The sequence below is a fragment of the Amblyraja radiata genome, chromosome 30 (genome assembly GCF_010909765.2).
Source record: "Amblyraja radiata isolate CabotCenter1 chromosome 30, sAmbRad1.1.pri, whole genome shotgun sequence".
Taxonomy (NCBI): domain Eukaryota; kingdom Metazoa; phylum Chordata; class Chondrichthyes; order Rajiformes; family Rajidae; genus Amblyraja; species Amblyraja radiata.
In genome coordinates this window covers 736,283-750,346 of record NC_045985.1, presented here as the reverse complement: position 1 = coordinate 750,346, position 14,064 = coordinate 736,283, and positions in this window count along the sequence as shown.

The window sequence follows — 14,064 nt, the reverse complement described above, 5'->3', positions numbered from 1 at the left end:
GCCGGTCAGGCAGCATCTCTGGAGAGAAGGAATGGGTGACGTTTCGGGTCGAGCCCCTCCTTCAGACTGAGAGTAGGGGAGAGGGAAACGAGAGATATAGACAGTGGTGTCGAGAGACGTAGAACAAATGGATGAAAGATATGCAGAAAAGTAAGTATGATAAAGGTAGCAGTCCGTTGTTGGCTGTGAGCTAGGTGAAAATGAGTTACAGACAATGAGACTCAACAAGACACCAGTGAACCCAGTAAAATGACTCGGGTGGGTGAGGGACGGAGAGAGAGGGGGATGCAAGGATTGCTTGAAGTTAGAGAAGTCAATGTTCATACTGCTGGGTTGTACGATCCAGAGATGCTGCCTGACCTGCTGAGTTACTCCAGCACTTTGTGACATTTTTTGTCCTGGCCCCACCACTCTGCCAGTTTTCTCCCCTCTCGACTCCAAATAGTCTGAAGAAGGGTCCCGATCCGAAACATCGGCCTATCCACCTCCTCCAGAGATGTTGCCTGACCCGCTGAGTTACTCCAGCACTTTGTGTCTTTCTGTACTGCAGTACGATCCTGCGGATGTCGGTGCAGAGTGGAGGAGCCGCACTGTCAGTCTCAGCCCAGCAGAGGGCAATGGAGGCCACAGTCTCCCCTGAAGGAGCTTCAAGCCGTCCTGAATCGACCCACCTTTAACTAACCCACTGGGCAGGAAGGAACTGCAGATGCTGGTTTAAGCCAAAGATAGACACAAAATGCTGGAGTAACTCAACGGGACAGGCAGCATCTCTGGAGAAAAGGAATAGGTCACCTTTCTGGTTGAGAAGAAGGGTCGCAACCTGAAACGTCACCCATTCCTTCTCTCCAGAAATGCTGCCTGACCCGCTGAGTTACTCCAGCTTTTTGTGTCTATCTTCCACCTAACCCACTGGTGGATGGACTATGGCCATGTTCACAAGTGACAGGAGTAAAATTAGGCCATTCGGCCCATCAAGTCTACTCCGCCATTCAATCATGGCTGATCTATCGCTCCCTCCTAACCCCATTCTCCTGCCTTCTCCCCATAACCCCTGACTCCCGTACTGATTCAGAAGTCTACAACACAAATCCAGGGACAGCCAACATTTCAGCAGGAATACAAATACATTCTCCAAAGTCGTGCAGGTTTGTAGGTTAATTGGCTTGGTATAAATGTAAATTGTCCCTAGTGTGTGTAGGATAGTGTTAGTGTGCGGGGATCGCTGGTCGGCGCAGAGTCGGTGGGCGGAAGGGCCTGTTTCCACGCTGTATCTCTAAAATAAACTATCCAAAGACAAAGGCATGTGAGGGTTGTGGAGGGTTCTCAGCTTGAAGCAAGCAGTCAAAGTCAGCTCGAACAGCCCAGTCAATGAACAGTTTACAACAGCAACTCCCTGTAAAAGCTAATAAGAAGGAACTGCAGATGCTGGAAAATCGAAGGTAGACAAAAATGCTGGAGAAACTCAGCGGGTGAGGCAGCATCTATGGAGCGAAGGAAATAGGCGACGTTTCGGGTTGAAACCCTTCTTCAGACTGATGTGAGGGTGGCGGGGTGGGGGGCGGGAAGAAGAAAGGAAGAGGTGGAGCCAGTGGGCTGAGGGAGTGCTGGGAAGGGGAGGAGAAAGTAGGGACTACCTGAAATTAGAGAAGCCAATGTTCACACTGCTGGGGTGCAAACTACCCGAGCGAAATATGAGGTGCTGCTCCTCCAATTTGCGGAGGTCCTCACTCTGGCCATGGAGGTGGCCCAGGACAGAAAGGTCAGATTCAGAATGGGAGGGGGAGTTGAAGTGCTGAGCCACCGGGAGATCAGGTTGGTTATTGCGAACCGAGCAGAGGTGTTGGGCGAAAAGATCGCCAAGCCTACGCTTGGTCTCACCAATGTAGAGCAGCTGACATCTAGAGCAGCGGATGCAATAGATGAGGTTGGAGGAACTGCAGATGCTGCTTTACACCAAAGATAGACACAAAGTGCTGGAGGAACTCAGCGGATCAGGCAGCATCTCTGGAGAACATGGATAGGTGACGTTTCAGGCCGGGACTGAGGAAGGAGCCCTTCAGGAGTGACACGGTGGCGCTGCGGTAGAGTTGCTGCCTCACAGCGCTAGAGACCCAGGTTCGATCCTGACTTCAGGTGCTGTTTGTGTGGAGTTTGTACGTTCTCACCGTGACCTGATTGGGTTTTCTCCGGGTGCTCTGGTTTCCTCCGAGACTCCAAAGATGTACAGGTTTGTAGGTTTATCGTCTATGGTAAAAATTATAAATTGTCCCTAGTGTGTGTAGGATAGTGTTAATGTGCGGGGGATCGCTAGTCAGCGTGGACTCAGTGGGCTGAAGGGCCTGTTTCCGCGCTGTATCTCTAAAGTCTAAGTCTAATGGGATCCCGCTGTGCAGATACCCCCACGACACGTGGCCAGATTGGCTGCATGCCGAAGGCCCTGCCATGGTGGAAATGCTGAGGTAGGAACTGCAGACGCTGGTTTACACCGAAGATAGACACAAAGAGCTGGAGTAACTCAGCGGGACGGGCAGCATCTCTGGAGAGAAAGAATGGGTGACGGTTCATTTCGGCTCGGATCTGAGGAAGGGTCTCGACCCGAAACGTCGGCCATTCCTTCTCTCCAGAGATGCCGCCTGTCCCGCTGAGTTACTCCAGCATTTCATGCCTGTCTGGTGGAAATGGATTGTGGACGGGAATGTAGTGGATGACTTTATAGTCACATGTGACAAGGCACAGTGAAACTTTGCTCACGTACATCAGGTATGCAAATAGTCGCTACATAAAGGACACGTACAAAATGACAAAGTACGCCGGCTCCTCCATTGTTCTCCCCCCCCCCCCCCCCCTCACCACCCTCCTCCCTCCCCACTGTCCATAGTCTATTGTGCAGAGGGTGTTAGTGAGGGAGGCTGTGCTGGGCTGAGAGGCAAGTGCGATGAGTAACAGCACCGAGCCTCGGCTACTGCAACCATGGCCTGACCACAAACGCCAACAAGGATCCCCGCTGCTTGCTCCGTTCTCCTGTCCAAGTCCCACCATCGGCAGCAGCAAAGGGCCGAGCAGTGTTGGACAGAGCCAATAGACAATAGGTGCAGGAGTAGGCCATTCGGCCCTTCGAGCCAGCACCGCCATTCAATGTGATCATGGCTGATCATCCCCAATCAGTGCCCCGTTCCTGCCTTCTCCCCATATCCCCTGACACCGCTATCCTTAAGAGCTCTCTCTAACTCTCTCTTGAAAGCATCCAGAGAACCGGCTTCCACCGCCCTCTGAGGCAGAGAATTCCACAGACTCACCACTCTCTGTGTGAAAAAGTGTTTCCTCGTCTCCGTTCTAAATGGCTTACCCCTTATTCTTAAACTGTGGCCCCTGGTTCTGGACTCCCCCAACATCGGGAACATGTTTCCTGCCTCTAGCGTGTCCAAACCCTTAATAATCTTATATGTTTCAATAAGAAACCCTCTCATCCTTCTAAACTCCAGAGTGTACAAGCCCAGCTGCTCCATTCTATCAACATATGACAGTCCCGCCATATCCCTATACTCCTTGATTCCATTAGCCCTACGAACTATATCTAACTCTCTCTTGAAAACATCCAGTGAATCCCAACTTATCCCTCCAAACCTGCCCTATCCACACACCTGTCTAAATGTTTCTTAAACATTGAGATCGTACCTGCCTCAACAACACCCTCCGGCAGCTCGTTCCATACATCCATCACACTAACTCTATCCTACACACACTGGACACAATGTACACTTATATCCAGCCAATTCACCTACAAACCAGTACGTGTTTGGAGTGTGGGAGGAAACCGGAGCACCCGGAGAAAACCCACGCGGTCGCGGGGAGAACGTACAAACTCCGTACAGACAGCACCTGTAGTCAGGATCGAACCTGGGTCTCTGCACCATCGTGCCGCCCTTATTAGTCAAAGATATCTTTCAGAACCAGGGGGCACAGGTTTAAGGAGGGAAAGATTTAGGGGCAACATTTTCACTCAGTGCAGTGGGTATATAGAACGTACTGCCACAGGAAGTAGTTGAGGTTGGTACTCTAACATTGAAAAGACACTTGTACTGAGCAGCAAAGGTTTAGAGGGATTTGGGGCAAATCTGGGCAAATAGGCCTAGCTTAGTTGGGACACCGTGACCGGCATGGGTGAGTTGGGCCGAAGGGCCTGTTCCTGTGCTGTGCGGCTCTAATCATCCATCTCATTATTGAGTGTTTAATTTTGCTACCGTATATCTTATAAAAAGCCACAGTCAGACAGGAAATGGTTAAGAAGAGGCAGGAAGGGGTTATTTAGTCCAGTCGGGTCAGATGAGATGCAATCTAAGACAAGCTGTTTGCTCACCACAGCATTCTGACTTCTGAGGTTACAAACAAGGTCAGTCTCTGCACAAAAAAAGTTTTGCAGAACCTAACAGCACAGCCAGAGGCCATTCTGCCCACCACACTTGTGCTATCTTAGAAACAGGAAAATAGGTGCAGGATTTGGCCATTCGAGTCAACACCGCCATTCAATATGATCATGGCTGATCATCTAAAATCAATCCTGCCTTTTCCCCATATCCCTCGATTCTGTATCTCACTGTATCTTGAAAACATCCAGTGGATTGGCCTCCACTCTCTTCTGCGTCTTTAGACTTGGCTTTAAAGATACAGCGCAGAAACAGGGCCTTTGGCCTACCGAGTCCGCACCGACCAGCGATCTCCCCGTACACTAACACTATCCTACGCATACTAGGGACAGTTTTACAACTTACCGAAGCAAATTAACCTACAAACCTGCACGTCTTTGGAGTGTGGGAGGAAACCGGAGCATCTGGGGAAAACCCACGCAGGTCACGGGGAGAACGTGCAAACTCCGTACAGACAGCACCCGTAGTCAGGATCGAACCCGGGTCTCCGGCACAGTGAGACAGCAACTCTACCGTGCGGACTCGGTGGGCCGAAGGGCCTGATTCCATGCTGTATTTCTAATCTAAACTCAGAGGTGTACTGCAGAGACAAGATGTCACCCGCTTTCTTCAATCGGAACGATGCTGGCTGAACTTTGCACTAAATGCTACTTGCTCCCTTATCCTGTATCTGTACACTGTGAACGGCTCGATTGTAATCATGTATTGTCTTTCCGTTGACTGGATAGCACGCTGCAAAAGCTTTTTGCTGTACATGTGGCAAGAAACTGAACTGTTCTGTGTGTCCGAGTGTGAATGAGATGGTGTGATGGGTTACTGGGTGAGTGTGGATAGGTGGGGGGAGGATAGGAGTGCCCGTGTCGTTGGCGCTGTGGGGCAGCAACTCTATTGCTGTGCAACCGTGCCACCCAACTCCAGTTCCAGTTCAGACAAGGTTACTCCAGCACTTTGTAACTTTTTTTTTAGCCAACCTGCATCTGCGTTGCCTTGTGTCGACGTCATACTGCACATGAGCACAACATGAAGTGCTAAAATGAAAATGAGCAGAGACTAGAACTCAGTGAGACAGCCACAGAGATAAAGGGCTGGCACAGTGGCGCAGCGGTAGAGTTGCTGCCTCATGCCCCTGTCCCACTTAGGAAACCTGAACGGAAACCTCTGGAGACTTTGCGCCCCACCCAAGGTTTCCGTGCGGTTCCCGGAGGTTCCCGGGGGTTTTTGTCAGTCTCCCTACCTGCTTCCACTACCTGCAACCTCCGGCAACCACCTGCAACCTCCTGGAACCGCACGGAAACCTTGGGTGGGGCGCAAAGTCTCCAGAGGTTTCGGTTCAGATCTCCTAAGTGGGGCAGGGGCGTTAAAGCACTTGCAGCGTAGGAGACCCGGGTTTGATCCTGACTACCGGTACTTATCTGTACGGAGTTTGTACGTTCTCCGGATGCTCTGGTTTCTTCCCACACTCCAAAGACGCACAAGTTTGTAGGTTAATTGCCTTAGGTAAAATGAAAAATTGCCCCTAGTGTGTAGGATAGTGTTAATGTGTGAGGATCGCTGGTCGGCACGGACTCAGTGGGCTGAAGGGCCTGTTTGCACGCTGTATCTCTAAACTAAACCAAAAAAGTCCTGATCACAAACGTCACCGATCCATGCCCTCCACAGATGCTGCCTGATCCACTGAGTCTCAGTAACATGACATTAATAAGTCATACCTGCACACTCGCGCACACACACACATGCAAACACACATACTCACACACACACAACACACACACATACACACACTCACTCACACTCACACACACCCACGCCCACACACACACACACATGCACACACACGCACTCACACACACACATACACACACTCACTCACACTCACTCCCACACACACACACACACACACACACATACACACACACGCACGCACTCACACACACACACACACAACACACACATACACACACACACACATTCACACACACACATGTACTCACACACACATACACATACACACACACACACTCACACACAACACACACATACACGCACACTCACATTCACACACACACGAACATACACACACGTATACACACACAAACACGTACCCACGCCCACACACACACTGTGATCAGTCCAGCGTAGGCCTGTGTGTTGTTTTGTGTAAATGTGTCCGTGTGTGTGTGTTCGTCCATGCCCATCTGTATGTGCACACTTCAGAGTGTTCATGTGTGTTGTGCGTAAATGTGTGTGTGTGTGTGTGTGTGGTTGCGTGTGTGTGCGTGTGTGTGTGTGTGTGTGTGTGTGTGTGTGTGTGTGTGTGGTGGAAGCTTTATGTGTGAGTGTGTGTGTGTGTGAGTGTGTGTGTGTGGTGGCGGGGGTGTGTGTGTGTGTGTGTGCGTGTGTGTGGTTTGTGTGTGTGAGTGTGTGCGCGTGTGTGTGTGTGTGCGCGTGTGTGTGCGTGTGTGTGCGTGTGTGCGCGTGTGTGTGTGAGTGTGTGAGTGTGTGGGCGTGGGTGTGTGTGAGTGTATGTGTGCGTGTGTGTGGTATGTGTGTGTGAGTGTGTGAGTGTGTGTGTGCGCGTGTGTGTGCATGTGTGTGCGCGTGTGTGTGTGTGTGTGTGCATGTATGTGTGTGTGTGTGCGTGTGTGTGTGTGTGTGTGTGTGTGTGTGTGTGTGTGTGTGTGTGTGTGTGTGTGTGTGTGTGTGCGTGTGTGTGTGTGCGTGTGTGTGTCTGTGTGTGTGCCTGTGTGTGTGTGCGTGTGCGTTTACCGTGGGCTCTGTGTGGGGTGGTGATGGGGCCGGACGGGGTTTGGGGCCCCGGCACTGTGATGTCGGTCTTGCTGCGTCACCGTGTCACGGCAATGCTTGTGGCAATTGATGCCGCAGTCTGCAGAGAGAGGGGGAGAGAGGGATGGGGAAGGAGAGAGAGAGAGGGAGAGAGAGAGAGAGAAGGGGAGAGAGGGAGAAGAAGGATGAGAGGGTGAGAGGGGAGGGAGAGGGAAAGAGGGGGCGAGAAGGGGGAGAGGGGAGGGAGAGGGGAGAGAGAGAAGGGGGAGGGAGGGAAAGGGAGTGGGGGAGTGGGAGAGAGAGAGGGGAGAGAGGGTTTGAGGGGGAGAAAGAGGAAGAGTGAGTCAGATCTCCATTCACAACCCATCCCATTCCCATGCCAGCCCATTCCCACCCATCCTGCCCCATCCCCATGGAGCCCGTGTCCCTGGCGCTGTGAGGCGAGCAAGATAACCCTTTTCCCTGTACCTCGGTATAGGTGACAATAATGAACCGCAACCCAAAAAATATGTTTCGAGCGGATTAGATGGTGCTGCCGCACCTTTCTGTCCTGGGCCTCCTCCATTGTCAGAGTGACGAATTGGAGGAACAGCACCTCATATTTTGCTTGGGCAGCTTACACCCTAGCGGTATGAACATTGATTTCTCTAACTTCAAGTAACCCTTGCATCCCCTCTCTCTCCATCATTCCCTCACCCAAGTCGCACCAGCATCTCATTCTCACCTAGCAAACAGCTAACCAAAGCCTGTTTCCTTTATCATTGTTACTTTTTGCAGAACCATTCATTCATTTGTTCAATATCTCTCTACATCACCATCTATATCTCCCGTTTCCCTTTCCCGTGACTGACAGTCTGAAGAAGGGTCTCGACCTGAAGGGTCTCAGCCATGATCCCATTGAATGGCGGTGCTGGCTCAAAGGGCCGAATGGCCTCCTCCTGCACCTATTGTCTATTGTTTATTGTTTATTATTGAAACGTCACCCATCCCTTCCCTCCAGAGATGCTGCCTGTCCCGCTGAGTTACTGCAGCATTTTGTGTCTATCTCCTGTGTGAATTATCCAGCTTGGTCAGGGGGGGGCAGATCGAGGGTGGTCCTTGTAGCATCCTAACATGGGAGGGCTGCATTAACTGGGGCCCATTCAAACTCAGCGGAGAGGCTCAACTCAGAAGGCTGGTCCTCCCCTCCATAGACCGTGACATGGGAAGCCTTGGTTGCCGAAAGATGTGCACAGCAGCCACACATCTGGACAAGGCATGTTCAGCAGAGCTGCAGACAAGCATCGGGAACATCAAATAACTCTCCGCGATCCAGCTAATGAAAGTCCAACATTCACCTTGAAACCAGATGTCGGGATTTACACGCAGGTGATGAAGTTTACTACCACCGCCAAATATAGAAAATAGGAGAATAGACGGGGGCCTGACCCAAAACATTGCTCATCCACGTTCTCCAGAGCCAGGCACAAAATGCTGGAGTAACTCAGCGGGCCAGACAGCATCTCTGGAGGGAAGGATTGGCTGATGTTTTGGGTCGAGGTCCCTCTTCGGAGTCTATACTCTTCAGTCTGAAGAAGGGTCCACACCCAAAATGTCACCCATTCCTTCTCTCTGGAGATGCTGCCGTCCCACTGAGTTACTCCAGCTTTTATCTGACTATCTTCAATGTAAACCAGCTGCCCGCTTTACCCGCAATTGTACCCGTGCCCCATGTAGGTGCTTTATCTGAAGAGTCTCGTACCTGGCATGGGGTTGTTTAATCACTCAGGAATAGAGACTTCACCTTGCTCCTGGTTCAATGGTCCAATGGTGCTTTATTCATGCCATAAGGAATAGGAGCAGAATTAGGCCATTCGGCCCATCAAGTCTACTCCGCCATTCTATCATGGCTGATCTATCTCCCCCTCCTCCCAGATTCCATCATCTGCAGGTCATAGGTCAGAAGGTCATGTTATAGGAGCGAGATTAGGCCATTCGGCCCATCAAATCTACACCCAAATGATTGAGCCAGGATTGAATGGCGGAGTAGACTCGATGGGCCGAATGGCCTAATTCTACTATAACTTGTGAATCATGACATAAGTGATAGGTGCAGAATTAGGCCATTCAGCCCATTAAGTCTACTCCACCATTCAATCATAGCTGATCTATCTCTCCCTCCCAACCCCATTCTCCTGCCTTCTCCCCATAACCCCTGACACGCGTACTAATCAAGAATCTATCTATCTCTGCCTTAAATATATCCATTGACTTGGCCTCCACAGCCTTCTGTGGCAAATAATTCCACAGATTCACCACCCTTTGACTAAAGAAGTTTCTCCGCATCTCCTTCCTAAAAGAACTTCCTTTAATTCTGAGGCTGTGACATTTAGTCCGAGACTCTCCTAATAGTGGAAACATCCTCTCCACATCCACTCTATCCAGGCCTTTCACTTTTCTATACGTTTCAATGAGGTCCCCCCTCATTCTTCTAAACTCCAGCAAGTACAGGCCCAGTGCCGACAAACGCTCATCATAGGTTAACCCACTCATTCCTGGGATCATTCTTGTAAACCTCCTCTGGACCCTCTCCAGAGCCAGCACATCCTTCCTCAGATATGGTGGCCAAAATTGCTCACAATACTCCAAATGTAGCCTGACCAGCGCCTTATAGAAACATAGAAACATAGAAATTAGGTGCAGGAGTAGGCCATTCGGCCCTTCGAGCCTGCACCACCATTCAATATGATCATGGCTGATCATCCAACTCAGTATCCCGTACCTGCCTTCTCTCATACCCTCTGATCCCCTTAGCCACAAGGGCCACATCTAACTCCCTCTTAAATATAGCCAATTAACTGGCCTCGACTACCCTCTGTGGCAGAGAGTTTCAGAGATTCACCACTCTCTGTGTGAAAAAAGTTCTTCTCATCTCGGTTTTAAAGGATTTCCCCCTTATCCTTAAGCTGTGACCCCTTGTCCTAGACTTCCCCAACATCGGGAGCAATCTTCCTGCATCTAGCCTGTCCAACCCCTTAAGAATTTTGTAAGTTTCTATAAGATCCCCTCTCAATCTCCTAAATTCTAGAGAGTATAAACCAAGTCTATCCAGTCTTTCTTCATAAGACAGTCCTGACATCCCAGGAATCAGTCTGGTGAACCTTCTCTGCACTCCCTCTATGGCAATAATGTCCTTCCTCAGATTTGGAGACCAAAACTGTACGCAATACTCCAGGTGTGGTCTCACCAAGACCCTGTACAACTGCAGTAGAACCTCCCTGCTCCTATACTCAAATCCTTTTGCTATGAAAGCTAACATACCATTCGCTTTCTTCACTGCCTGCTGCACCTGCATGCCTACTTTCAATGACTGGTGTACCATGACACCCAGGTCTCGCTGCATCTCCCCTTTTCCTAGTCGGCCACCATTTAGATAATAGTCTGCTTTCCTGTTTTTGCCACCAAAATGGATAACCTCACATTTATCCACATTATACTGCATCATGCCAAACATTTGCCCACTCACCCAGCCTATCCAAGTCACCTTGCAGTCTCCTAGCATCCTCCTCACAGCTAACCCTGCCCCCCAGCTTAGTGTCATCCGCAAACTTGGAGATATTGCCTTCAATTCCCTCATCCAGATCATTAATATATATTGTAAATAGCTGGGGTCCCAGCACTGAGCCTTGCGGTACCCCACTAGTCACTGCCTGCCATTGTGAAAAGGACCCGTTTACTCCTACTCTTTGCTTCCTGTTTGCCAGCCAGTTCTCTATCCACATCAATACTGAACCCCCAATGCCGTGTGCTTTAAGTTTGTATACTAATCTCTTATGTGGGACCTTGTCGAAAGCCTTCTGGAAGTCCAGATACACCACATCCACTGGTTCTCCCCTATCCACGCTACTAGTTACATCCTCGAAGAATTCTATAAGATTCGTCAGACATGATTTACCTTTTGTAAATCCATGCTGACTTTGTCCAATGATTTCACCACTTTCCAAATGTGCTGCTATCCCATCTTTAATAACTGACTCTAGCAGTTTCCCCACTACCGATGTTAGACTAACTGGTCTGTAATTCCCCGTTTTCTCTCTCCCTCCCTTCTTAAAAAGTGGGGTTACGTTTGCTACCCGCCAATCCTCAGGAACTACTCCAGAATCTAAAGAGTTTTGAAAGATTATTACTAATGCATCCACTATTTCTGGAGCTACTTCCTTAAGTACTCTGGGATGCAGCCTATCTGGCCCTGGGGATTTATCGGCCTTTAATCCATTTAATTTACCCAACACCACTTCCCGGCTAACCTGGATTTCACTCAATTCCTCCAACTCCTTTGACCCACGGTCCCCTGCTATTTCCGGCAGATTATTTATGTCTTCCTTAGTGAAGACGGAACCAAAGTAGTTATTCAATTGGTCCGCCATATCCTTGTTCCCCATGATCAACTCACCTGTTTCTGACTGCAAGGGACCTACATTTGTTTTAACTAATCTCTTTCTTTTCACATATCTATAAAAACTTTTGCAGTCAGTTTTTATGTTCCCTGCCAGTTTTCTTTCATAATCTATTTTTCCTTTCCTAATTAAGCCCTTTGTCCTCCTCTGCTGGTCTCTGAATTTCTCCCAGTCCTCCGGTATGCTGCTTTTTCTGGCTAATTTGTACGCATCATCCTTCGCTTTGATACTATCCCTGATTTCCCTTGTTATCCACGGATGCACTACCTTCCCTGATTTATTCTTTTGCCAAACTGGGATGAACAATTTTTGTAGTTCATCCATGCAGTCTTTAAATGTCTTCCATTGCATATCCACCGTCAACCCTTTTAGAATTAATTGCCAGTCAATCTTGGCCAATTCACGTCTCATACCCTCAAAGTTACCTTTCTTTAAGTTCAGAACCATTGATTCTGAATTAACAATGTCACTCTCCATCCTAATGAAGAACTCAACCATATTATGGTCACTCTTGCCCAAGGGGGCACGTACAACAAGACTGCTAACTAACCCTTCCTCATTACTCAATACCCAGTCTAAAATAGCCTGCTCTCTCGTTGGTTCCTCTACATGTTGATTTAGATAACTATCCCGCATACATTCCAAGAAATCCTCTTCCTCAGCACCCCTGCCAATTTGATTCACCCAATCTATATGTAGATTGAAGTCACCCATTATAACTGTTTTGCCTTTGTCGCACGCATTTCTAATTTCCTGTTTGATACCATCTCCAAATTCACTACTACTGTTAGGTGGCCTGTACACAACACCCACCAGCGTTTTCTGCCCCTTAGTGTTTCGCAGCTCTACCCATACCGATTCCACATCCTCCAAACTAATGTCCTTCCTTTCCATTGCGTTAATCTCCTCTCTAATCAGCAACGCTACCCCACCTCCTTTTCCTTTCTCTCTATCCTTCCTGAATATTGAATATCCCTGGATGTTCAGCTCCCAGCCTTGGTCACCCTGGAGCCATGTCTCCGTGATCCCAACTATATCATAGTCATTAATAGCTATCTGCACATTCAACTCATCCACCTTATTACGAATGCTCCTTGCATTGAGACACAAAGCCTTCAGGCTTGTTTTTACAACACTCTTACCCCTTATGTTGAAAAGTGGCCCTTTCTGATTTTTGCCCTGGCTTTGTCTGCCTGCCACTTTTACTTTTCACCTTGCTACCTATTGCTTCTACCCTCATTTTACACCCCTCTGTCTCTACGCTCACACATTTAAGAAACCCTTTCCCTTTAACTCCATCCTCCACTATCCCATTCGACACCCCACCCCCCTTATTCAGTTTAAAACCACCCGTGTAGCAGTGGCAAACCTGCCTGCCAGAATGCTGGTCCCCCACCTGTTAAGATGCAATCCGTCCCTTTTGTACAGTTCCCCCTTACCCCAAAACAGATCCCAGTGATCTAAGAATCTAAATCCCTGCCCCGTGCACCAGTTCCTCAGCCACACGTTCAGGTCCCGTATCTCCCTGTTCCTGCTCTCGCCAGCACGAGGAACTGGAAGCAAACCGGAGATAACAACCCTGGAGGTCCTGCTTTTCAGCATTTTTCCGAGCTCTCTAAAGTCACGCTGCAGAATATTCATCCCCTTCTTTCCGACATCGTTTGTGCCGACATGCACTACCACTTCCGGATGTTCACCTTCGCCCTTGAGGATTTTCTGCACTCTGTCCGTGACATCCTGGATCCTGGCACCAGGAAGGCAGCACACCATCCTCGCATCCCGTCTGTTGCCGCAGAAACCCCTGTCCGTACCTCTCACAATGGAGTCTCCCACTACAATGGCGTTGCCTGCCTTAGGCCTTTTTGGTTTTGGCTCAACAGCCCTATTCGCATCACAAGCCAGTCCGCCGCCCAGTGTAAACACCTCTTCTGTCCCGACAGCTTCTAAGTGGGTGAACCTGTTCACAAGAGGTACAACACCCGGGGACGTTGGCATTCCATGCTTCCCTCCCGTTCTCACTGTCTCCCACCTTCTCTCTTCCAGTACCTTAGGTGTAACAATCGTACTGTAGGACTTGTCGAGGAACGACTCCGTTTCTCGGACGAACCGGAGGTCATCCACTTGCTTCTCCAGTTCCCCAACACGGCCCTTCAGGAGCTCTACCTGGATGCACTTCTCGCATTTGTAGCAGCCAGAGGCACTAGCGGTGTCCTTGACCTCCCACATACTGCAAGCATCGCACTGAATCAGCTTGCCTGACATCTCCTTCTTTCGTCTCCGAAGACTCTCGAGCCAAAGACTCACACTTCCCTCACAAGGCCGCTCACTCACTGCCGCTCGCTAAGAGCAGTCTTGCTTAAATTGACTGATAAATTGCCTGATTTACCAATTTACAAACCAAATTCCTCAGTTTTCAACTG